This window comes from Topomyia yanbarensis, chromosome 3 (genome assembly GCF_030247195.1).
Source record: "Topomyia yanbarensis strain Yona2022 chromosome 3, ASM3024719v1, whole genome shotgun sequence".
Lineage (NCBI taxonomy): Eukaryota > Metazoa > Arthropoda > Insecta > Diptera > Culicidae > Topomyia > Topomyia yanbarensis.
The window spans coordinates 289459845-289484276 of NC_080672.1; the positions used below are offsets into that span (position 1 = coordinate 289459845).

Here is a 24432-nt window from a genome sequence, read left to right on the forward strand (position 1 = left end):
TGCAAGTTAAGTGTTCCGGAGGAAGAATGGAAGCAGAAATTTTCAAAGTTTACCAATAAATACATGATTTGGCAAGCGATCTGCTCGTGTGGTATACGGAGTGCGCAGTTCGTGACTACCGGGACTGTATACGGAGAGATCTACCTCAAGGAGTTTGCTTCCTTCGATGAAGCAACACAAGGGCCCTACGATCTTCTGACCGGATGTAGTTTCGTGCCACTTTTCAAATGTTGTCCTGGAGTGGTACGAAGACAACGGGGTCTCTTTCGTAACCAAGTACCTGAACCCCCCAACTCACCAGAACTAAGGCCCATCAAAAACTACTGGGCAATTATGGAGCAGGCACTACGGAAGCATCCCAAGGAGTTCAAATCTGAGGAAGACATGAAGAGAGTGGGTTTCCGTACAGAAAAAGCTGCAAACAGATGTTGCACAGTACGTACGGTTATGGTATTGAAGTTGAGTGAAATAAATATGCTCAAAGCTTACTAATGGGTTATATTTTATTGTCTGAAAGCTTGAAAAGGATCAAGTTTGCGCTGAACATCAGGAATGAACCATTAGCATCATTGGCTACCTAGGTTTTGTAAATAAACAACTTTTTTTTTTTTTCGAGAGTTGTCCTACTGGAGCTGTAGAGCTAGGTTCTCGGAAGGGCTCCCCGTCAGAATCACATACTACAATTTGCAGACGAGACAGGCAATGTCGCCCAATAAAACACTGCATTAGGCCAATTGTAGCGGGCCGTGATTCTGAATGTGATATTCATTGTACGGTTCAGGTATGTGCGGGCGTAGGGACTCGCGATCGCGTGTATCATCGCGAAGGGCTCGAAGATTTGTACGTTAACGTGCTCGATCGCGTGTGCGTTTGTATGTCGCGTGTGCGTTTGCATGTCGCGTGTGCTAACGTGTATGAACTTCGCGTGTATACATTCTATTTCATAACCGTGTGCCTTTCGCATCTTCGCGTGTGTTCTAGAATGATCGCGCGCGGACCGTGAATCTGATACTTAATTTTTGATTTTTGGTGTACGGTTCAGATTTCAAAAGAAGGGCGGTTCTTACATATCATTAGAATTCCCATTCATGTCGCCGTAGAACGCGTGATCTAGTGGATATGAGCTTTATTTTTTTTTTTATTGGTCCAACTGAATGTATGGACCTAAATTGCTAGAATGAATGCTAAAGATTTCCGGACGTGACCAATTCATGATCGCGCGCGTTTGCGGGTTCGCGTTTGAGACCGCGTTTGTAACGTCGTAAGTACTAAAACGTTCACACAATTGCCGGAGTGTTATCAAGTTTACGCGATCTCGGGCATAGGTGTGCGTAGATGATCGCGAAGGGCTTAAGCGTTCGTATGTTGACGTGTTTGTTGCGTGTGCTCGCGCGTATGTGACTTCGCGTATATAAATTCGATTTTGAAACCCTGCGGCCATTCATATATTCGCGGACCGTCATTCTGATCTTTAGCTTTCGGTGTACGGATCACATTCTGACAGGGAGAGAGTTACCCCATATCACTAGAGTTTCCGGTCATGTCGCCATGGAACGTTTTGTCTAGTGGATATGGGAGTTATTTTTCAATTTTATTATTTTTTTATTAATTAACAAGGACCTAGATTGTTGGTACCGAGGATAGAGACTTCCGGACGATCCCGATTCATGATGGCACGAGCGCGGGAGTTTGTAGGTTGACGCTTGAGATCGTGTTGCTAAGTTTATGAGTGCTGAGATTTTCACCTTATCACCGGGGTGTAATCACGTTTGCGAGTTCGTGGGCGTAGATTGCTTGGAAAATCGCGAGGGGCTCTAACGTTTGTGCACTGACGTGATTTTGTAACGTGTGTTCTTGAATGGTCGCGCGAACCGTGAGTCTGATATTAAATTTTCGGTGCGCGGTTTGAATTCTAGCAGAGAGTGGGATCGTTTATATCGATAGGGTTCCCGGTCATGTCGCCATGAGACGTGTTGTCTAATAGGTATGAGCGTATTTTCTTAATTGGTCCAGCTGAAGGCATGGACCTAGGCTTCTAGGATCAAGGATAGACTTCCGGACGTGATCGATACGTAACCGCGCGCGGGGGCTTTTTTTTATAGGTTCATGCTTGAGACCGCGTTTGAGAATGTGTGAGTGTTAAGACGTTCACTATCACCATCTTTGCTGACCCAGCTGAAGGCGGGTGTAGAATGGCAGTATAGGACTCAAAAAGAAGAAATAAAGGACAATATATGAGAGACGTAATAGATTAGGTAGGTACAAGATACAGCTGAATTTATGATCATCACATGAAAGACATACATTAGTACTGAGAATTGGGCCCTAAACCCACATTGTATATTATTTGACCATGGCAGTGGATAATAAAGGTCGCCAAGTTAAGTACTAAAATTGATCACAATGTAGCTTAACTAAAAAGAAAATAATCGTATCCCAAGTTTATGTGATATAATCACTGTAATACTGCTTTGGTGGAAAAGCCCCCGGACCACATCAAGGTACAGTATCATGCCGAGGGTGGTTTTGTAAATTAACAACTTCAGAGTAAAAAGCATTTTAAAAAATGGCAATTTTTAAACGAAGACGCTTTATTGTTGGTGATAATAAATAAAGCCTAGTTTGTTGGTCACACTAATTGTAAAAATAAGTCTATACGGAAAAGAATGTCTCCAATTTTGGCCAGCATTTTGACCCAGATACTCCTCTGTGCTTGCTTTGATACACTTTTCCTAGGCTACTACGGTGTAGTTTGTATACTAAGTAACAATCAAAACTCTAATTGGTTGTTATGAATGTTTTGCGGTAATTTTATCAAAGCATGACAGAGTATATTTACTTTTATCAAAGTTTTTGTCATTTTATCCATTTAGCCTTACATGATTGACGTTTTTTGACGATGCCAAAAACAAGTTCAAGATTAATAAAACAATAGAGAATAGTTTCAAACAACTAACGGTGGCCAAACAAATTACACCGAAATCTGTTCTTGCACAGACTTTTTTGTACGTTTTTGGCACGACGTTTTCAGACGGTTTTGCAAAGTTACACGATTTTTATGTATAAAATATCTATTTTCATATACCGGTTTAATAATACGGTAATAATCTCGTGAAAAAAGCGTGGAAAAATTTGTGTTAATTCGAGAACCATGAAAAAAATCCCAGTAATTCTGAGAAACCGTTAAAACTAAATTTTTATACTTTGATTATGGCTGTTGAAAATTATTAGTATTGCTCTTTTTCAATGCACATAAGTGTCCACCAATATGTCAAAATGCTGCATTTTTTTTAAATGTTAGGGAAATTTTTTAATTAAAATTAAAGTTACGGTAGTTGTAAATCAATAATATTGGACAATTTCATAGCACAAGACGGTTTTCAAATATTAAATGTGAAGATTTTTTCAGAGACAAGTTTTTAGTTAAAAGGCATTGCAAAAGCTTTATCAATTTTGAATTTTACACAGGTTTTTCAATAAAATTTGGTCTAGCCCAAATGTCTGTTAATTGTGGTCAAGCTTTATGCAGTTCTAAATCGAAGTTTTTGACATTTTAAATTAACGAAGGGTTCGCCAATGTGTCAAAATAGCAAATATTTCACCTTTTCAGGAAAAAAAATTCAATCAAAGTGCAGTTAATGGCAGTTGAAAAATTATACTTTTGGATATTCGGAATGCAAAGTTTTGTCATTGTAATAAAACTTTTCAGGAAAGTTTTAAATTAAGTAAAGGGCTATCAATAGGCAGTTGAAATTTTTTTAATTTTTGATATTTTGAAATCACAAGAGAGTATCAAAAAGGTAAGTTGTTTTAACATTTCAGGAGAGTACTTTTATTGAGAACACCTTTGGTGGCAAACCCGACTCAATTCTCATCGGTTCAGACAGCATACTACATACGCTTAAAAAGACCATAAATTTGATCCATGCTAACACCATAAAACGATCTCAATAAAAACAAAAAACGATCTCAATAACCCGTAAATACACCAAAGTATAGTTTTTATATGGAATCAACCGGACCATGGTGATGGTGTTTTCATGGGTTGATCCTATTCAAAACACCACCAAAATGCCATGTAGTGTAGGTGCAATTGGGCCATGACCATAAGGGTATTATAAGATTTTGGTTTGCTCGAGAATCCCGAGCAAATACTCATGGGTTCAAACCCCACATAGCCCCTTGAAAAGACCATAAATATGGTCCGTGACAAAATTCACAACCATGAAGATACCATAAAATGGTCTCAATACCCCATAAATACACCAACATATGGTATTTTATATGGGATCTACCGGACCATGGTGATGGTATTGTCATGGTTTGAACCCATTTCAAACACCCATGTCAAGCCCCATGACCATGGGGGTATTATGGTCTTTTCGTTTGCTCGGGATGTAAACGTTTAAATCCGTTGAAGGCAAAACGCCAAGTAAAATATTTGAAACCGATGAAATACTGATAATTTTTTTTTTCAAGAATATCTCGGTGAATATTTCGGAAAAGATAACTCTATTCTCGTACCTTTAGAAACCTACCATTTTGTAGAAACATGTTATCACTGTTGAAACTATGTGATATTTCTTTATAAATTTCAATACAGTTCCACCATAATTATCCAGCAAAAATTCGTACTTGTTCATTCATATTAACAAAGAACATTTCTAAGTTTTAAATTGCTGGAGATAAAATGATATTTCTTAAAAAGCATACACTATGGTTCCTCTATTGCTCTATTGCCAGGCAAAATAATTGCAAACATTCATTAACATTTGTGTCTCACAATCCAAAGAAATTGACCAATTTATCAAATGTCGCAGTCATTCTGCTAACAACGTTGTTAGACATTCAAGTTGTGTTAGTAATCAATATATGATCTTGGCAAAAAATGTTTAGCATGCAGAAATTTTTTGACAACCTCTACGTTTATTAATAAATATAAAAGTTGATGGATCCATTATGCCTTGACCAGAGTTCTGTTCCGAATTGTTTGCCGTTTTTTCAGTTATGGGTCTGTCAATCGTCTAAAACAAAGATATATGAGGGGGTGGGCGTAGCGTATTGGTAAATTGATTGCCTTATACGCAGCGCACCTGGGTTCGAGTCCCGACCCCGCACATAGGGTTAGAAATTTTTCACAAGAGATTTTTCTGACCCGAAGAGGCGAATGACCTTAAGGTTAAAACCTCTATAATCGAAATAAAAAAAGATATATGGCCTACAATTAAATAGAAATCAAGTAAAGGTTAGCAAATTCTAACTAGTCGACAGTTTTTGCCATTTTGACTGTTAATTTTCAATTGACAATAACTTATTTTTTCGATTATAGAGAAACCTTAAGGCCATTGACTTCTTTTTCGGGTTAGAAAAATTTGTAACCTTACCCGATCAGAATCAAATAACAAAATTATAACAGAACACAATTTTTGTAACATATTGTTTTATAAATTACGTCTCGTTAGTAGTTAAAATAACAGAAATTTATAACAAGTAACAATGCTAACAATGATATAGTTTTGAAATACACTCAGGTTTTTTTACGCGGGGGATACAGGCCGCGGAAATGAAAACCGCGTAAATTTCAAAATCCGCGTAAATGAAAACCGCGTAAATTTCAAAATCCGCGTAAATGAAAACCGCGTAAATTTCAAAATCCGCGTAATTGAAAACCGCGTAAATTTCAAAATCCGCGTAAATGAAGACGTGTAAATTTAAGAATCCGCTTTAGTGGGAACCTCGTTAATGGATACCGCGTAAATTGAAAAATCCGCGTAAATTTCAGAAACCGCGTAAATTTCAAAAACCGCGTAAATTCCAAAATCCGCGTAAATGAAAACCGCGTACATTTCAAAATCCGCGTGAAAAAACCGCGTAAAAAATACAGCGCGAAAAAACCGCGTAAAAAAACCTGAGCGTATTTCTGTTATGTGTTTCTGATCGGGTATGTACGGGGTTGGGAACCGAAACCAGACTAGCTGCGTACAAGGCATTCGATTTACCAATTACGCTATGCCTGTCCCCATCTTTAATTTTTATTAAAAGCTTTCCCGAAATACTTCAGAGTTTGACACATTGACGCACATTGAAAATGTCCAACACTATTTATTATTAACTGCTATAACCAAATGCCTATTAATAAACAGAATCTTTTTCGGATTTTTTCGCACGGTTTCTTGAAATAGCACGAGTTGGTTTTGACACTGTTTCTCAAAATAACACGATTTTTTTCTGCATGGTTTCTCAAAACAATATGGATTTTTTTCGCACGATACGTATCCCCTTGCAAAAAATAGCATAGCAAAAACGCATCCCCGTACAAAAAAAAGAATTGGTGTCAATGATTTAATAAAATTCAAAGTTTTTGCCAGAAACATTTTTTAGTGATTCCCGCGTCAGACCGGCTTTTCAATGATGAACAATTGAAACCAAGGCACTATTTACACCTATCCAATACGATTCAGTGACGGTTCAGTACCGTGCACGGGCATACTTTTAAATGAAGACTTTTTCAATAGGTCCAATCTACAAAAGAGAGCCTCTCTTTGTTCACTTTCTCTTCCGCGAATTACTCGGTCACCTTTCTGACCTCCCTTCAACTATTTGCGTAATAAGCTAGTAAAAACCTTGGTCTTTCGAAACATAAATGTTTAAAAAGCTTTATGGTTTTGCAGTAATAAGCGAAAGAGGAAGCGAAAAAAGAGGGCTCTCATTTGCAGATTGGACCTATTGACAAAAAAGTCTTCAAATACATTCAAATGCGAGCTTTCACACTTCTCTGGCACGACACCGTGCCGGACAAGTGTGAATGCTCGTATTTGATGTGTATGAAAGAATATCGGTGTCTGTGTACGGTACTGAACCATCACAGAATTAGATCAGTAAGGTGTAAATTTGGCTTAATCCATTTATTCTTTGCAAATACGTTGATGTTTGATGTGTTATCCATGGAGGTATTGTAGGGATGGTGTGCTCAACAAGATCGAAAAAATTGAGTTTTTTCATTGCGTACCTCAATAGATAAATTGTCTAAGAATATATCACAACTTCAGAACCATCGACTCAAAGTATTGTCGAAGATATATAACGCATAGGAACGCCAATCACATATGCGAGAGCACGGAAGAACGCTGTCGAGTGGAATGCCACTCACTCGTTCGTTTTCTTATTTCACTTTTAAAACTCTTTCGAATTGGCGTGACAGATGACAGCAAAAGCAGTTGACCGATTGAACCAAAATAAAATGCATTCTCTTCAGAATTGGATGCCCTTCAACATGAAGTTATAATATTACTAAAAACAATAATCTTTTGCAGAGCGATTCATCCAAAACATTATCCCAAAAAAAACACAATTTGCAGAGTAGATCGATTTCACGTATTTCTCCAGTTTTTTAGGTTCGTGTAGAAGATATACTTATGTGAATTGGGAAAGGGCAGCCGTTGCTCTCGGCACGGGTGCAGCGAAAGGTGCAGTCTTTATCACCACCAGTTTTTCGGCGTACTTCAGTTCCAGTCTACATTACTCACCGGAGAATTCGATCAAGTACCATGGATCGAATGGTTTAACGAGTTTAAAGTTTGAATCCCAGCATCCTTTACGTTATAATTGGAAGTAAATTTTTGCCATAAGTCTTATTTATTTTTACATATTTCAAATCTGGGAAGAGTCTAATGCAGCTGAAGATATTCTTTATCCAGTGCTATCATTATCTCATTTTTTATGTTTTGCGACTTAGTCCGGCCTGACTTAACACCGACTATATTAGTATATGCTCATATTTCCACTCATTAATTTGATTTGATTGTACTAAATACGCGCCATACCCTAATCCCTAAAGTTCTATTGAATTTTCTTCTACCAATAATACTGTTATAATATCAACCAACGCCTTCTTATGAGTTTACATAAAAATAGACGATAAAAAATTATGGAATTTCAAAACTGATACTAGAAATGGGTTCAGCGGCCCAAAATTAGTTAAAAACTTAACTTTTAACCACATAAACCATTTTTTATAATTTTATCACAACTTTGTATGGACAAGTGCAACTGTCAGACATGGTTAAGAACTGAATAATCGCCACATCCGTAGATAGCAACACAAACAAGGATTTTGTAGCGAATTTTGACATCATTTTCCATTTCGTGCTTTGTACACATGTTTTACAAAATATTTGGTTGTTTTTGCTCAGAATAAATTGAAATCTTGATCGAAATGATGGATTGACGTTTAAATTGGTTCAATACCATGGTATGATCATACAGTGCCTCTACCGCAACCATAGCTCCGCTTGATTTTTTATGCTTTTTAAACGTCTTAATCACCTGGGTTAAGGTGCAATGTGCGATTTCGAGCTGCTACTGATCTATTGTTACCCAGACGCACAACAGGTGTAAAAAATTAAGCGCGACTATTTTTTGGAACATAGCCTTTAGAATGATTTTAATTCATTTTAAGTTGAGGGCCCTAAAAATGCAGGGGCCCCTGGCCCAGCGTGCCCATGCGTAAAGACGGAACTGTATTGGGCAGGCACGAGCATCACGCACGAGTGCTCTGCTCAGTGTCTCCCGCACGTATGACATTAAAAAAGTTTCGTTACAAAAATTTAAAGTTTCTAGCGTTTATGCTGATTCGCATTAAAAGTATTTTTCGATCTATAATAAAGTTTTACGTAAGGAACAATATAGCAGTTGTAAGCGTTAAACACTTTTCTTTCAATTTGTGAAAAAAAGATAAGCGAGTAGTTTATTTTCGAGAAAGTTATTTAGATTGAGACTACATAACGTTTCCGTTTTGAAATTATTAAAATGAGGCCCAGTATAGTGACGAAAGGCATAACGACATTCTTGGTGAAACTGAATATATCTTGAAAATGAGGGGCGGGCATAGCGTGGTTAGTAAATCGATTACCTTGTATGCAGCTTATCTGGGTTCGATTCACAACCCCGCATACAGGGTTAGAGATATCTCAGAACGAGAATTTTCTAACCCTAAATAACTTAAATGTTAAAACTTCTATCAAAAAAATCTTTAAAATGTTTAAAATTTCACAAGTTGTGTAATTTATATGAAAAGACAACACTTTTGTGGACGAGCAAGGGAGTGGTACGACAAATAAAGTATCATAAAGGACGGAACATGTTAAAAATTACAACGTAGAATATATGTTAAGAGGCGTACGATGTGTTATTTGCGTGTATGTTTTGATATTCTACTCGATGGAGACACTATGCAGCTTTAACGTTCGAATCAGAGTGTCGAACTTAATGTGAACCTCGAAAATTAGTAATTTAAATAAACATCATAACTTCTGTTTCAAATCGTATTTTGCGTTGGAGTGGTAAGAATTCAAATTGTCATTTTAATTTTGAGTTTCTGTGGTTGTTAGATGCAATGTATGAATTAAAAGATATAGCGTGTTTTGTGGCCCCAACAATAATCTCTGGTATTGCTTCTACGATCTTTAGGGAATTTCTATATGCACTAAAAAAATCAGTGAAACAGTGAAATTTCAGAGAAATCCTGCAAAGCCTAGCCTTAAAATGTTTCAGGAAATTCTAGATTCTAAAAGTTTCTGTGCGAAACTCAGGTACATCACACATATCGTCTTAGTTCTAGCGTCAATATGTTGCTAAGTAGGTGCCAGATTCATTAGATACGAAGTTGAAACCGCAATCCATGACTTGTTTTCAGCGGTGACGCGTCGTTCAACCTGTTTATTAAGCTAAATCTGATAAACCAACATCTATTTTGGGAAAAATGACTTTGGTAGCACGTCAACTAATTTAAATGAAATAGTTTTCGAACTATTAAATTGTGACATGAATTCAAACAAAAGGATTTAAATTCATTTTTGTCGCTGTAGATTCTTTGTCTCCCAAAAAAAGTTGATTATTTCTTCTAAAGTTCGGTAAACGTGGTGTACAAAATAAGTCGTTGTTCTTGCTCAAAATAAATTGAAATCTGAATCGAAATGATGGATTGACGTTTAAATTGGTTCAATACCATGGTGTACGTTTGCAAAATATTTCGAAGGTCGTAGAACTTTCTTCAAGTTTATTGGAAATATCGTACCTAATGCTTGAGACCTTTTCTGAGATTCGTTAAACTACAGTTTGTAGAGGTTTCTTAAATTTCGAAGCACTTTGCAGAAATTGGTAAAAAAAATTAGAAAGAATTTTCTTGAAGTTTGCCGGAAATTAGTCCATGAAGTTCGTAGGACTTTTACAAAATTTGTAGAAATCTTCTGAAGTTTGTACAATAAACCAATTACCGTAAACACTCTGAAGTTCATGGACATTATCTGAGTTAATGATGTAAAGGTGAGTTACAAATTAAAAAAAAAAACTGTGTGAAGCCAACAATGCTCAAATTACGATAAATCTCCTGTAGTTTCTCAATTTGTTTAATGACAGGTAATGTGAGAAACACACAGGTCAAATTTGTAGTGAGTTTTCATCGATTTAGATGCATATTGTTCAATTATTAAAAAATTAAATAACTCTACCCTCTGAAAGGCTAAAGCTAACAAAGACTCCAAACGCAAAGAAAACTAAATCTGCATAGCAGTTGAGCGTCTTTTCCTTTTAAGATAAGCTCAACTAATTGCCAAATTGTTTTTGGATGTACGCTGATAGAGATTATAGCATGGATGGATGAGCTCTGAAATAATTCACTTGGCTGTGACGTCAATCAGGTGATTGCACGCAGGATTGCTCGGGACCAGGAACGACCTTGAGCTATTTTCCAAAGGTTCCCGTTTGTTATCCCTGATACAGCGTAGCTCAGCTTCCTGGCATCTGGCAGTAAAAACCTTGAGCATAACAATATTCGCGATCACAGGCCGTATAGCTGTGGGAAACTCACGAAAATAACATTTCATGAAAATTTGAAAGCTTGAAGAACAGACGCTGAAGACCAGCCATCCCTTTATCAGGGCTGGGAAGGAAAGTAAGATATACGAGTATAACCGAAAAACCTAATAAGGTTGATCGCTGAATTTTCTAACCTGCTGATTTCATTTCATAATACGCCGCTGTTCGAATACGAGATGTCATTTTTTCTCTTCGGTCTCTTGTACAATGCTAGCAGTTTCTTCTTCACGTTGCTTCAGTGAACTGTCATAGTGTTGCTTTTCATCCGAACCAACATATACAATCACAAATTACACACATGTAACCAGGAAAAAAAAGTCCACAAAGGAAGCGGACATGACTTTTTTTTTTATTTTTGGGTCCCTTTTTCGACATTCCTGATTCGGAACACATCAGTTTCATTTTTCATTTCCTGCTTGAAAGCTGAATGGATAAATATAAACTCTAGACAACTTGTCAATTTTCACCACTTGTAAAAACTCTGCTTCGGTTCGCCATTTTTGCTACGTTCGTTCAACATTTGAAAGGTTAGGTTAACTGGTCACACCACAACCTCGCGAATATCACTTACACGCACTTTAGACTACTTTACAATATTTTTTAAACTTTCTAGCGAAAAAATACAGTACCAGTCCCATTTTCCGAGCAATTCTAGTTCGACCTGTGCACCGGGACTCCACAGGATTCACTCGAAAGGGAAGAGTAAAATTTTCGTTCCCATCTTTTCGAGTAGCAGGCACACGAAGAAAGAGAGAGAAATAGATTTGACTGAAACCGAGGATTGAGATCAGCTAATTTGGACCTCGTTCAACTGTACGGCAAACGTGCGAGAGAGAGCTAGCATAAGCGAATTTGCTCCCTAAAGACTTCCCATTTTTTCGCTGCACTGCACGCACACTGTTATATTAGTTTCATATGTGCGCCAATACAATCCAATGGATCATGGTTGTATAAGTGTGAACACGCAACGAAGATCAATCAAGGGGTGACATTTCATGCGTGAGGTAGTGAGTTTGGTTTTACTGACAATATAGAAAAAATCTAATTCGAATTGCGTGGTAAATTTTTATACTGTCAGAAAAATATCGTGAGCGGTAAATAATAACTTTAATAAAGCTATTGCCGAAATTATTTCGGCTAGTAAGCGATAGAATGACCTTGAACAATATTAGAAATGAAATGTTTGCACTAAACTGTACAGTCCCGGCAATACTGACGGCCGAACTAGCAAATGTGCAACTCGGAAATTTTAATTAAAGCTTCTCACATCACGTCTTTGAACGAAGAATCTGGATAGTGAGCAGTTATAACCAAACCGCATAAAGACACCGTTCCATTTTCAAGGACACTAGGAAAAAGAGCTCCCCATGCATAATGGTTAAAAATCGACGTAATATTAGGGATCACACCAACATATACCTTTGTATATGTTCCGGAAGAATCTGTCAAACCTGCTGCTTCCATTTTGTGCTATATCGCCGCATTCAGCGGTCGAAATATGGAAGATGACAATTTGTACCTTCTCTACTGATCTTGTACAATGTTTGTAGTTTATTTCTCATGTTACTTTAACGAGCTGTCAAATATTCACTATTCATAAATTATATCCACATACACTATCAAACACACTTACATGTAACAAAAACAGTGCCACAAAGGAAACGATTTTTTTTCTTTTTACACACCCTTCTCTTGACTCCCTTCTGTTCTGGTCTCTTTCATCGATTAAATTCACCAACGAAAAGAAATCAACGAAAAACTCTAAATCACTTGCTTAACCCGTACGTTGCTTTCGTTCCTAATTTTTACACAGAAATGTCCGTCATTTTGTAGGTTAGGTTACTAACGATAGCACAACCTCGTTGCCACTAGTTTTGCGTACACTATATGTAGCCTACCCAGATCACTTTCTTAACTTTCACTTGCGAAATGGCACTGTTGGGTTCACTAGCAAAGGGTTCCCCTTTCAACCAGAGTACCGGGACTCCGAAGGAGTTGCTCTAAAGGGAAGAGAAGAAAGTTGATTCCCATCTTCTGCAGCCGCACGACACACGATGAAAGAGAGAATGATGTGTTCAGAGCAAGACAGAAAAGCCTGTTCGATCTACATTCACAGTAACATTCAAAGAGTGCATATCAACGATAGTGAATTTCGTTGTATGCCTTGTGGAAACTCGTATGCTATGGCAGCTATGCTTCACGTTTATCATTGTTGCGTGTTTCGTTGTTAGTTACTGTGTGGATATGTATGCGTGCAATGTTTAATATAGATGATCAAGCGAGGGGTGGACAAATGGACGCCGACTTCTGTTTGAACAAATCCTGTGACTGAAAGTGAATACTTGGTCAGTTTTATTCGTCATTAGTCTAGTTTTCGTCCAGTTAACTTACATTCAAAAGTGTATCAGCATTGTATGTGATTTGCTGTTTTTGTGCCACAATCGCAACACTATTGGAAAAGTAATACTCCTTACGAACTGACTCAAATTTCCAAGTTCAGACCATTTCTGGTACAAATTCGGTGTTAACCAGATATATTATGGTTTAGTGTACATTTTTGGTGCAATCAGATATACATTTACCTCACCCCCTATAATAACAATTATCATTTAACTCGCCTGTTACTTCATCTCTTCGCATACCCCCATCCGTAACCAGCTGCCAAAAAGAGATCGATATTCCAAGCGCTCCTTTTTCGTCGCTCTCATTCAACCATCAGTACTCTTTCATTTGCACTCACATCAGTTCACCGTGTCGTTTCGATTTCCAATTACCATCTTCCTCTCATCACCCTTCCCATAGCTATCACTCTAGCAATCTCAATTTGTCCCCACCGGTTTCCACCCGCTATATCTCTTGCTCCTATTATTCAAGTTCGTCATTCATCCTAAACCCCTTTCCCAACCAGTAAACTTGATTCCCTTGCTTGACAACTTTTCAAACCCCTCTCGATATGGATTACACGTCTTCTGAAGCGAACATGTGTGAGCCGACACGGGCATAACCACTACTCGTGCGAATCTGGTCTTCTCACCCGCTTCTGAATCCATTGTACCGTGTATGTTACTTATAAGAAAATATACCATCCCCTTTGCCACTCTTACTATCCTCTTTCGCGGCCGACAATCAACAGAAAGCACTAACGAAGCTAGCACTAACCGAACAGTACTGCGGGATCTCGCGAGCAGTGCTGCGAGAAAAGAATTTGGTTCGAATCAAATATATGCTGTTTGGGACCCGGCATTAGAAACTATCATTTAGATTATGAATAATTTACTAATTATGTTCGTGGTCGAGCCATTTATTTGAGCACCGCTTGATGAAACGCATATATAGAATATCGTTGTATATAATTCGATCATAGGACAGCTTAGAAAAATATAAACTTAAAAGTCTTTACATCGAATGCAATTTAGCAGAATAGAATTACATTGCCTTTTATATATCATCCGTCTAGAAAAGAGAAGAGTTAATTTTCGTGTGACATCAGTTATGAACGGTACCTTACAGGTCTAATTCATTGATGAAAATTACTAAATTAATCTCGTTAACAACATTGGTCATTTACAACATTTATGAAAATCCGTTAAGCAAAATAAAAGAACAACCACAAGTAAAATCTGCAGGAATAGACTTAAACTTTGTTTCAAATATATTAGAATGTGAAAATACGATAAAAATATCAAGCGTAAAAATCAGACTAGGAGTCGTATAAAAACATTCAGTATAAAAACCGGAACAAAACATATTCGGTAGTTTTCTTCAGTCGACTTTTAATCTCAAATGTTACGTTATACGGATATTGTTGCGAATGGATTATTTATTTTTAGGGGTCTTTAAATTGGTTGTTCAGCCTAAAGGCTTTGTTTATGTTATAAAGGCTCGCACAGAGTGAAGCCAAATCTACCTATCGAACAGTCAGATGGCTACCTATCGTGCAAAGGAAACAAACATTCATCTTTCAGAGAATATGCAAGAAAAGTATTAGTGTTGAGAAAAATAATATCATGACAAAATATTTCAATCGCCAAAACAAGACACTGAATTTAGTTTATTATGAATAAATTACATGGAATAGTATCATGAATGAAGTGCTATGAGCCACGAAACAGTAGGTTTTCAATTCACTCCACTGTGTAACTCGGTTGAAGTCACTCCAAGTTACAGCAAAAACTGTGGGTGCCAGGAACAAAGAAGAGGGCATCATTTTAGGCAGTGTTGCGCATTCCTCTGTACGGGACTCTATAATACCACAGACTCTAGTTCAGCCCAGTCGACTTTTTCGGGTGGATCCCAGTCCTACTTTTACGCTTGATGTTTATATTCGATTTGTACATTCTAATATAAGGCGAGTTTTACAAAGTTCTACCTTTGTGAATTTTATTTTCAGTCACTCAAATTATCATTTTTGCGTAATAATAGATATGAATGATTCCTTACTAGTCTACATTATTGACAGCCATAAAGTACATTGGGTCTCAACCGATAGTCCCGGAAGAATCTTCCGGAAAAACAAGGTTAAGTAGATGCAGTGTGGCAACTTTTTTATTTATAACATGAGATTTTAGAATTTTTATATTTGCTTTATAACTGCTGCAGCGTTTCGCTGCTAGGCATTAGTTTCACTTGGTCGTGGTAAGAGCTGAATTGGGGGAGCATTGTGGCGTTTTTTCAGTAATTTGACTTCATACTTTTCAGTTTTACATCAGGCAATAGTCCACACTTTTCTGTTTTCATTATAATTACCAAGTTATGAAACAACAGCATTACGGTCAAGATCTTCTGTTGATAAGTTCAGGTATTATTTCTGCATTATAGTATTGAAAAAGATCACATCTTTATAAAATTAGTGCATTATTTTTTACATACAAAAATGTTTTATACCGTGAAGGCACATAATTCCGCGCAGATTAGGATTCCGCGCACTCTGAACTATTTGTCAAATTGCAGGAGCGGGTTTGTTAAAATAATTGAACATGTAATGCACACATGCTGCCTATATTTATCCAAACTGACTGAGAAACAAATTATTTTTTCTGATGGCTCATATACCTGCAAAATAATAAAAAAAGAACGCTCGTCATTGTGGCCGCCATGTTTGCATATATACTTAGCGATTACGTTAAGACCATAATGTAAACAGTATAACTAATTTGAAGTTGTTTTTCATTTTCAAACTTGTAAGCACCAAAATAAAAAGAGTGTGTTAAATAACAATTTCACAAAACCCAAATGGTCAGTGCATTTGTAAATATGTATTATCGCTGAAATTGCAGTGCACGGAAAAAGGTGCGCTAAATTTAGGCGAACCTAATTCCGCTCATAGATATATTGTAGTCACGGCCAACAAGAAACATATAATACACTCTAAAAACCTGTTTTATTCCACCTAGGGTTGCAATTGTGCCTTTCTCATTTGTTCAAACTAAGATTCCATGGCTGGTTATAGGTGTGCGTGAATGATCGCGAAGGGCTTAAGCGTTCGTATGTTGACGTGTTTGTCACGTGTGTATGTAACTTCGCTTGTATAAATTCGATTTTGAAACCCTGCGGCCATTCACATATTCGCGGACCGTCATTCATTTAGTTTTCAGTGTACGGATCACATTCTGACAGGGAGTGAGTTACCCCATATCACTAGAGTTCCCGGTCATGTCGCCATGGAACGTTTTGTCTAGTGGATATGGGAGTTATTTTTTCTTAATTTTTCAATTTTAATCATTGGAGTGAAATCATGTTTGCGAGTTCGTGGGCGTAGGTTGCTTGGACAATCGCGATGGGCCCCAACGTTTGTACGCTGACGTAATTTTGTAACATATTTGCGTGATATTAAATTTTCGGTGTGCGGCTAAAACTCTGGCAGAGATTGGGATCCCTTATATCGATAGGGTTCCCGGTCATGTCGCCATAAGACTTATTGTATAATAGGTATGAGCGTATTTTCTTGATTGGTCCAGCCGAAGGCATGGACACATGCTTCTAGGATCAAGGATAGACTTCCGGACATGACCGATCCGTGATCGCGCGCGCGAGGGCATTTTTGTAGGTTCCCGCTTGAGGCCGCGTTTGAGAATGTGTGAATGCATGCATGTATCTCGGGTTGGATAAACGCAATGCTTAGTAACCGCATACTTTGCTCGTCACTGCGACAGGCTGAGATACGGAAGTTAAGTGTTTGCGGTTGTCCTCAGGGCGGCCTTCTGTCACCTTTGTTATGGAACTTGGTAGCCGACGGCTTGTTGAAGAAACTAAATGAGCTTGGATTTACAACCTACGGGTTTGCTGACGATTACCAAATACTAATTAATCTTTGACTTAATGCAACAGGCACTAAGAGCTGTCGAACAGTGGTGTCGCAAGATAAATTATCAATTAACCAAAGCAAAACTTCAATGATTCTTTTCACGAAGAAGTGAATAACAACCGGGGTTCGTCCTTTCCAGTTCTTTGATTCTGAGCTACTGTGTGCCAAACTGAATTGGTCTACTCACATTGAGTTGAGAGTCAAGAAAGCGTGCATGGCCTTCGGGCAGTGCAGACGAACTTTTGGAAAGACCTGGGGCTCAAGCCTAAATACATCTATTGGATTTACACGACAATTGTACGCCCAATTGCTGTCATATGGATGCCTTGTGTGCTGGCAGAGGGGAGAGGTGATGACAGTCCAATCAAAGCTAAACCATCTGCAAAGAATGGTGCTCATGGCGTTGACTGGTGCTTTCACCACGACTCCGACTGCTGCTCTTGAGGCACTTCTAAATATCAAACCATTACACATACACCTCAAACAAGAAGCACTATCATGTACATACAGACTGCAGGTGACTGGGCTTTACACGATTGTGGTCACAAATGGTTACATGGGGTCAATATATTCTTGCTCCCAGCGATATTACACTCACATGTACTTTTCTTTACAGGACATTCCATGTGAAGATCCCTCTCGAGAGGAGTGGTTGTGTGGCTATATGGAAGACAACAACAAACGCAAGTGGTCTGTTACACTGACGGTTCTCTGATGGAGGGACGTGCTGGTGCTGGTGTCTACTGTCGTGAAATGAGATTGGAACAATCTCACTCACTAGATACTGTACTGCATTCCAAGCAGAAAGTTTTGCGATTATGTGCGGGATACAATCGGCCCTTCAACTGAGTTTGTCCGGCAGAGTTATAAACTTCTGCTCCGATAGTCAGGCTGCAATCACGGCCCTTAGCTCAGACAAATCACGGTCCAAGCTAGTGATCGCGTGCCGAACCCAAATCGAACAACTAAGCATTGTCTACACTGTCTACCTTGTCTGGGTGCCCGGACCTTCTGGTATTACTGGAAATGAATGGGCTAACGAATTGGCCAGGGGAGGTTCAGCGATTGACTTCGTTGGTCCTGAGCCCGCGCCAAGGCGTTTGGCTCCCGAGCCAAAAGACAAGAGTTCGTTTTTGTTTTCTCGTCAGCAAACCTGAGCCTCTGTGCTTACTTTCCGGGACATCACACGGGACAAGTCAGTTGCTTCGAACGTTCACATGTGTCGTGTGAACTGTTTGGAATTTTTTGTGTCTATCTAGTGCTAATTTGGGTACTAGTTTAGATACATCGTCTAACTAGACACCCAGAAGGTGCTAGTTACTGACGAGATGAATTCGAAACACAAAAAATAAAACTTAATACTGCCATGAAGCTGTTGAGCAACGTTTGCAAGCACAGCCCACCTAAAGTCAATCCACGCTGACCCGCTAGTCGGTCACGCCAGTGTGCACAGGCTGTTGGTTGACCATTTGTTAGGGCTAGTGCAGAGAATGAAAACAAACAAAACATAAAAAAGGCCCATAAGCACTCTCGGTATCCTCGATGCACCACTATCAAGGCGTAATGCAATAACCATTTTAAAGTACTTGTCTGTCTTAGGTTCTTTAGCACTGATGCACGCAATATGCTTGATAATGTAGTTTGCAATACCGGTAAACCCCCTCAACCTAGAGCAGGGGTTCCTTGCCGAAGAGGACGAAATTAAACGCACAATAATCCCGCCACAAATCACTTGATACAAGTCCCGTCCAATGCGATTGCCATTGAAACTTTTCGCTCACTGGGGCAAAGGGGTCCTGGAAATAGCCAACCTCATGCTTCAAATGATCTACACATGAAAAATTCACCAATTAGTCGAAATCAATTTTATGAGAGGGTATGTAGACACGGTAGTCTTTACCGCACCATCGTATTTTGTTCGGCATTCATTTTACCATAAACCGGATCACGGACCAGAACCCGACGCAAAATGTAAACTTCAAGTATACGGAAGAGACAGAAATTATGGGATATAGGATAGACGAGCCCTTATTCATCTCAAGTCAGGATGTCACAATATTTCGTTGATAACTCGGCTATCACTGGATTGCGCTTAAATAGGTTTCAACGTCTTTGTTTCTTTTTTGGTGGTGTCTAACGGGGATAACAGTTCGAAATTATCAGTTGAATAAAAGCAATGATGCAAAAATTCCCTCTAGAGGCACGATGCGAACCTGCAACCCTGGGGACTCCGACCCAATGCACAAACCCTTATGCTATCCCTGGACCATGATGACGTCCCAGGAAGAACACATGATCCACGCATTGGCGACCGTGATCGTACCCCTGCCTCTAGAGCGAGACCACACACAATCGCTGTTACTACCTAACACATTTTATATATTTCATTTCTGCACTAGATACCATGGCCCGGGTTTTTATTATCGTCTGATGTAGGATTTTAGTTAATTACCCATCGTACTTCGGTAAGTTACAGAGCCATTGGAGTTATGCTACTCGGATTATCCACCCGTAATGAAGCTTGATACATTTTTAAGAACATTCTGGTAACCTCTAGGTTCTGAAGTTAAAATTTGAGTTTTTAATTTCCACCCATTTCCAATGTTTGGATAGTTATTTAGAATTGACAGCTGCAAAAACCGGGTCTGGGTCAATTGGCATAGTCATTTGGCATAACGTTTATTTGGCATAATGGTCATTTGGCATAATTTTGAGAATTGATTACACTGAAGGTCATTTGGCATAACGGACATTTGGCATAACGGACATTTGTCATAATTTTGAGAATTGATTACACTGAAGGTCACTTGGCATAACGGTCTTTTGGCATAATTTTGAGAAGTGATCACACTGGAGGTCATTTGCCATTTTTTCAACTACAGAGGAAACACATAATTTAAAACTGTTCAAGAAGACAGGTAATTCAGCATAATTTTAAGCCGTGCTACTACTGAAGGTCTAACGTTCATCGTTCGAGGGAAAGTTAGTTAAGCAGTTGTAAGCAGCTGACATGTTGGTCACATGTTTGAGCATAACGGCAACTACCTAAATATTCAAATGGCTTTAAATGAGTTGGTTTACCAATAGTACTAAAATTGAACATGAACCAAAATTAATTAGATTATTCTTCTTTACCAATTAATAAAACAACATTTATGACTAATGTGGCTACGCCACATCGCTGCAAGTCGCGTGCTGTCCGACATCGCTGTCGCTCCGTCGGACTTAAACTAATTTATAGCCCCCATGTTTGAGTAATCGAGGCAAACAAGTGGATCACAGGTTTGCTTGCGAGGGGCCGCCGCTTCCGACGGTGGGTCGGCGGCCACATTGGTCTGGGTTGTGCGGCAAATCCGCATTGCACTGGCTTCGCCCAAAGTGATAGAGCAGTGTAACAACCGACGGTTGAATATATGTAAGTTCATTCAATAAGTCAACGTTTGAAAAACATGACGAAATCCACAAAGGATAAAGTAAATAATTCGAAAGAACAGCTCATGATATAAAGAAAGATAATAAGGATAATTTTATTTATTGTAACATTGTATGGAAAACCAAAACTCATTGGCGATCATAATAATAATAGACAAAACAAAACATACGTTGGGTGGATCACAGTTCTACACTATACTTTCTAAAACGTATGTCATAGCAAAGAATCCATAATTGCAAGAATAAACAAGCACAACAATTTCAAAAATGAAACTCAAAAGAACTGCTCATATTTAAAAGAAGGCTAAATCAGTTATAAAATGTTGAAAATGCACTCGAAATATAATCAATATTAGGTAATAGATAACACATTATTATTATTATTGCCTAGTGCAGCTTTAACCTTATGGGTAATTCACCTGATAAACTACACATTCGTATGTTATGCCAAATGACTTTCAGTGAGATCACTATGCCAAATCGTTGCTGTTGTGCTATCTTATGACAAACGTTATTTTGGGGTGAACTGAGTTAGATATGCCATGTTACTAAATTTTAAAATCTCTATAAAGTTGCGTTTTCAGAATTTTGAAATTCTACTGGGTTACTGAGATATAGCGAAACACGATTATGACAAGCGCCAGTTTCTCGAGTGATCGAGTTGTGCTATCTTATGACAAAGAAATATCAGACAACATACCCAGTTTGTTGGCTTGCTATAAACCAAAAAGCTTATAGCAAGCCAATAGATGTCTCTCATGACATAGGTAATTTCTATGCAGATAAACCATAACCATTAACTAGGTTTTTGTCTCGGGAGCAAAACTTTTCCTACCATAGTTTTTTTTCTGGGAATGGTTGGCTTATATTTTCAACATTATTGAACAAATTTCCTATAGAGATTTCCACTAGTTTTGGAAAGTATACCGAAATGTAGTGATGGATTATGCAAGAAGACTATTTGTATCGTCTAGTCGTCTATCAACACAAACATTGTTTGATATATATTGTCTCTAAATTGTTAATGGAACCATCTTTTGTTTATTGTTTTTCCCGAATAAAGGAGGAAAACTGGGAAAACTTTGTGTTCCAATACTATCATTTTATAACCTGATATTGCTGCTATCGCATGGAAAAGTATAGTATTGCACATAGCTATCTATAGCGCATAATTTCACGAATCAGTTATGATTCATTTTTATATGAAATCTTCTGTGCATATTTGTGACACGTCATACATATTTTATCATCAATACACACTTATGACACGTATGCGAGCGACTTTGGTTTACATTTAAAGTAAAAACTGTAAGTGTAATCAACCGATCTTCACACAAATCGAGAGATTACTTCAGAAAAGATAGAAGCATCGAATGTTTTCTCCGAAAAGCTTGTAGCATTTATTTTATATAAAGATATTCAATCCCAAACTTTAAAAATCTTTTTTCTCGAAAAGTGCTAAATGGCGCTTGTCATAGGATAGCACAACAGCGACGAAATGACCTTGTGCCAAATGGCCCGCTCCCGCGAAAACCATGGGTAGAGGTGTGCACATTCATGAGTATTTTAATATTAGTTATTACAATAAGTATATGACAGTCATAGCCTCGAAACGTAAATATCTACAACATGAAAAAAACCCAAACAAATCTTCTTCTAGTTCTAGTTATTTTCCGTCGGCCTATTTCCGCTACGAAGCCTAACTCCGACGCCAGAGAGGTGACGAGTCCCACTATCTGGATTAGATATCGACCCATCAAACTCATGGACCGGGGACCAACCGCTTTACTTGCCTTCCGAAGGAAGGTGTGCCTCAGATTGTTTCACCTCAGTAAAATCTCAACGACCTCCGCTGGGATTGGACCCACACTAACCGGGCTGAGTCACGCGGTCACGCTTACCACTCAACCATGGGCGCCGTCCAAACAAATCATGAATGTTTGCGACTCTATTTTCTCCCTTCATTATTTTTTTGAATGATATTGACAACCTCAATTAAGTACAGAAAACTCTGTATCAAGAGCAACCATTTTGACTAACGAGCTGTCAAATTTAAGTATGCTCCAGAGCACGGTAATTTTGCAAATAACTTTCGCAGGTTCAGATATTAACCAAAACTTAAAAATTTAACCAAATGCCTCACAGCTTTAGAGGCGTTCACCGATCTTCTAATTTTTTTTTTAACTTCATAGAAATGTAAGGAAATTAATGAATTTTTCACAGTATAGTGTCATCTGAACGGGCTAAGACCACTCGCGGTCCATCTAGAAATTTAGCGAGCTTAAAAATGTTTAACAGTCTAGTTAGGTGTTAGGTGTAAACGTCTCCATGGAAACTGTATGCAACTGACTTTGACGTTCTCCGTAAAAACTGCATGCAGGTATCTGCTACGCCGCCATGATTTCTATGCCAACATCTAAAACGTCGCGTTAGGGTCGATCCACAATAAACAGAATCAATTTCATTCGGCACAATTTGAGATAGTCGAGTTCGTTTAATTTGTTGGTGCACCATGGTGTAAAGTTTTTGTTATTCACTGACATGCCCAAAACAACACATTTCTTCAATTAGCTGTCCAATATTTTCGCTTTTTAACAAATGCCTAAAAATTGAGTCATGCCGTACGGTATCTGACTAGTGAAAATGAAGCTTCGAGCAAAACAAGCAGAACGATTTGAACTGTCAGTGGGGCCCATAATTTCTGTGCCCGCTGAGATGTTGACTTATGTCAGTTCAATACAAATGGGATAGGGGTGCCATATACGTGACTGCATGTAACTGACTATGACGTTTCATTGACGTGCTGTACCGGTGACTTATCTCGTGAATCGTACTTTATGTTGCACATAATCACATATTTCTACATGGAATTAATTTGCTATAACAAGTATAGGTTTCGCTATATTTTTATGAAAATACAAATTTCTGAAAAATCTCCAACTTTTGGGATTTATACGAAACTGAAGAAAGGGGCATTTCTAATGTCAACGATTCTAGACAGGGCAAAACAAAAATCCAAAATCAAAACACCTAGAAGGAAAATTATTTATTTAAGTTTGATGCAATATAACAATAAGAAAATTTGAATATTCAATTTTGATTGGAGAATGCGAGTACTAAACGATATACGTGACATTTTCTATAAAAATTAGATATTTAATATTTAAAAAGCCCCACTTTCTTTAACGTTTATTCATTGTAATAATTCGATTTTTACTTCAAACATACCGTCTACTGCCGATTGGATCAAAATTTGAACAGGAATTGTTCAATGTGGTATCCTCGATCTGTTCTTCGGTGGCTACTTGTTTGGAGGAGCCGAAAATTTAATTTTAATCAGCCGCACATAAGACGGCAGGCACTCGATCAGGCAAAACCCGTCTTCGTTCGAGTGTTTCGCCTCCCCTCTTCCTTCTCGTCCAGCACCACACTAGCACTTATAGCTGCCACTCTTTTTTCTACACTATCCTTTTACACCATACTAGCAAAAAGAAAAAAAAGATTCGCGATTTTTGCCGTGGAGCACCACTACCAGTTCGTAAAAGCCGATGGATAAAATACGGACGCGTCGCAGCCAGTGCACACAGAGAAACGGAACTTTTTAATATATTTTAAGATAGAATCCTTGTGAGTCGTTAGGAACATCGACTCAATTCACGTATACGTCGGACTATATCTGCGGAGCACAATATTAAGACATGTACGATTTCATATATTTTAGAGTTCCGCGATTTTCCACTAAACCGCACGCACTAATCAAAGACGAACATCGCGTTTCACTCACTCCACTGCCACTCTGATCTGATCTGGCTGATGTGCTA

General features: G+C 38.3%; 1 protein-coding gene across 6 annotated transcripts in view; it reads right to left on the minus strand.

The window, feature by feature from the left end:
• The window catches only part of LOC131694261 (uncharacterized), a 63070-nt gene extending 38638 nt beyond the window's left edge, over positions 1-24432 (minus strand). For 3 of the 6 annotated variants that reach the window (XM_058982826.1, XM_058982825.1, XM_058982820.1), the window contains exon 1: positions 23840-24432. The gene's annotated coding sequence lies outside the window, so the exon portion shown is untranslated. Of the gene's footprint in view, positions 1-11009; positions 11617-12508; positions 12924-23839 lie in introns of those variants that run through there. The other 3 variants (XM_058982822.1, XM_058982824.1, XM_058982821.1) reach the window with 3 other exon arrangements.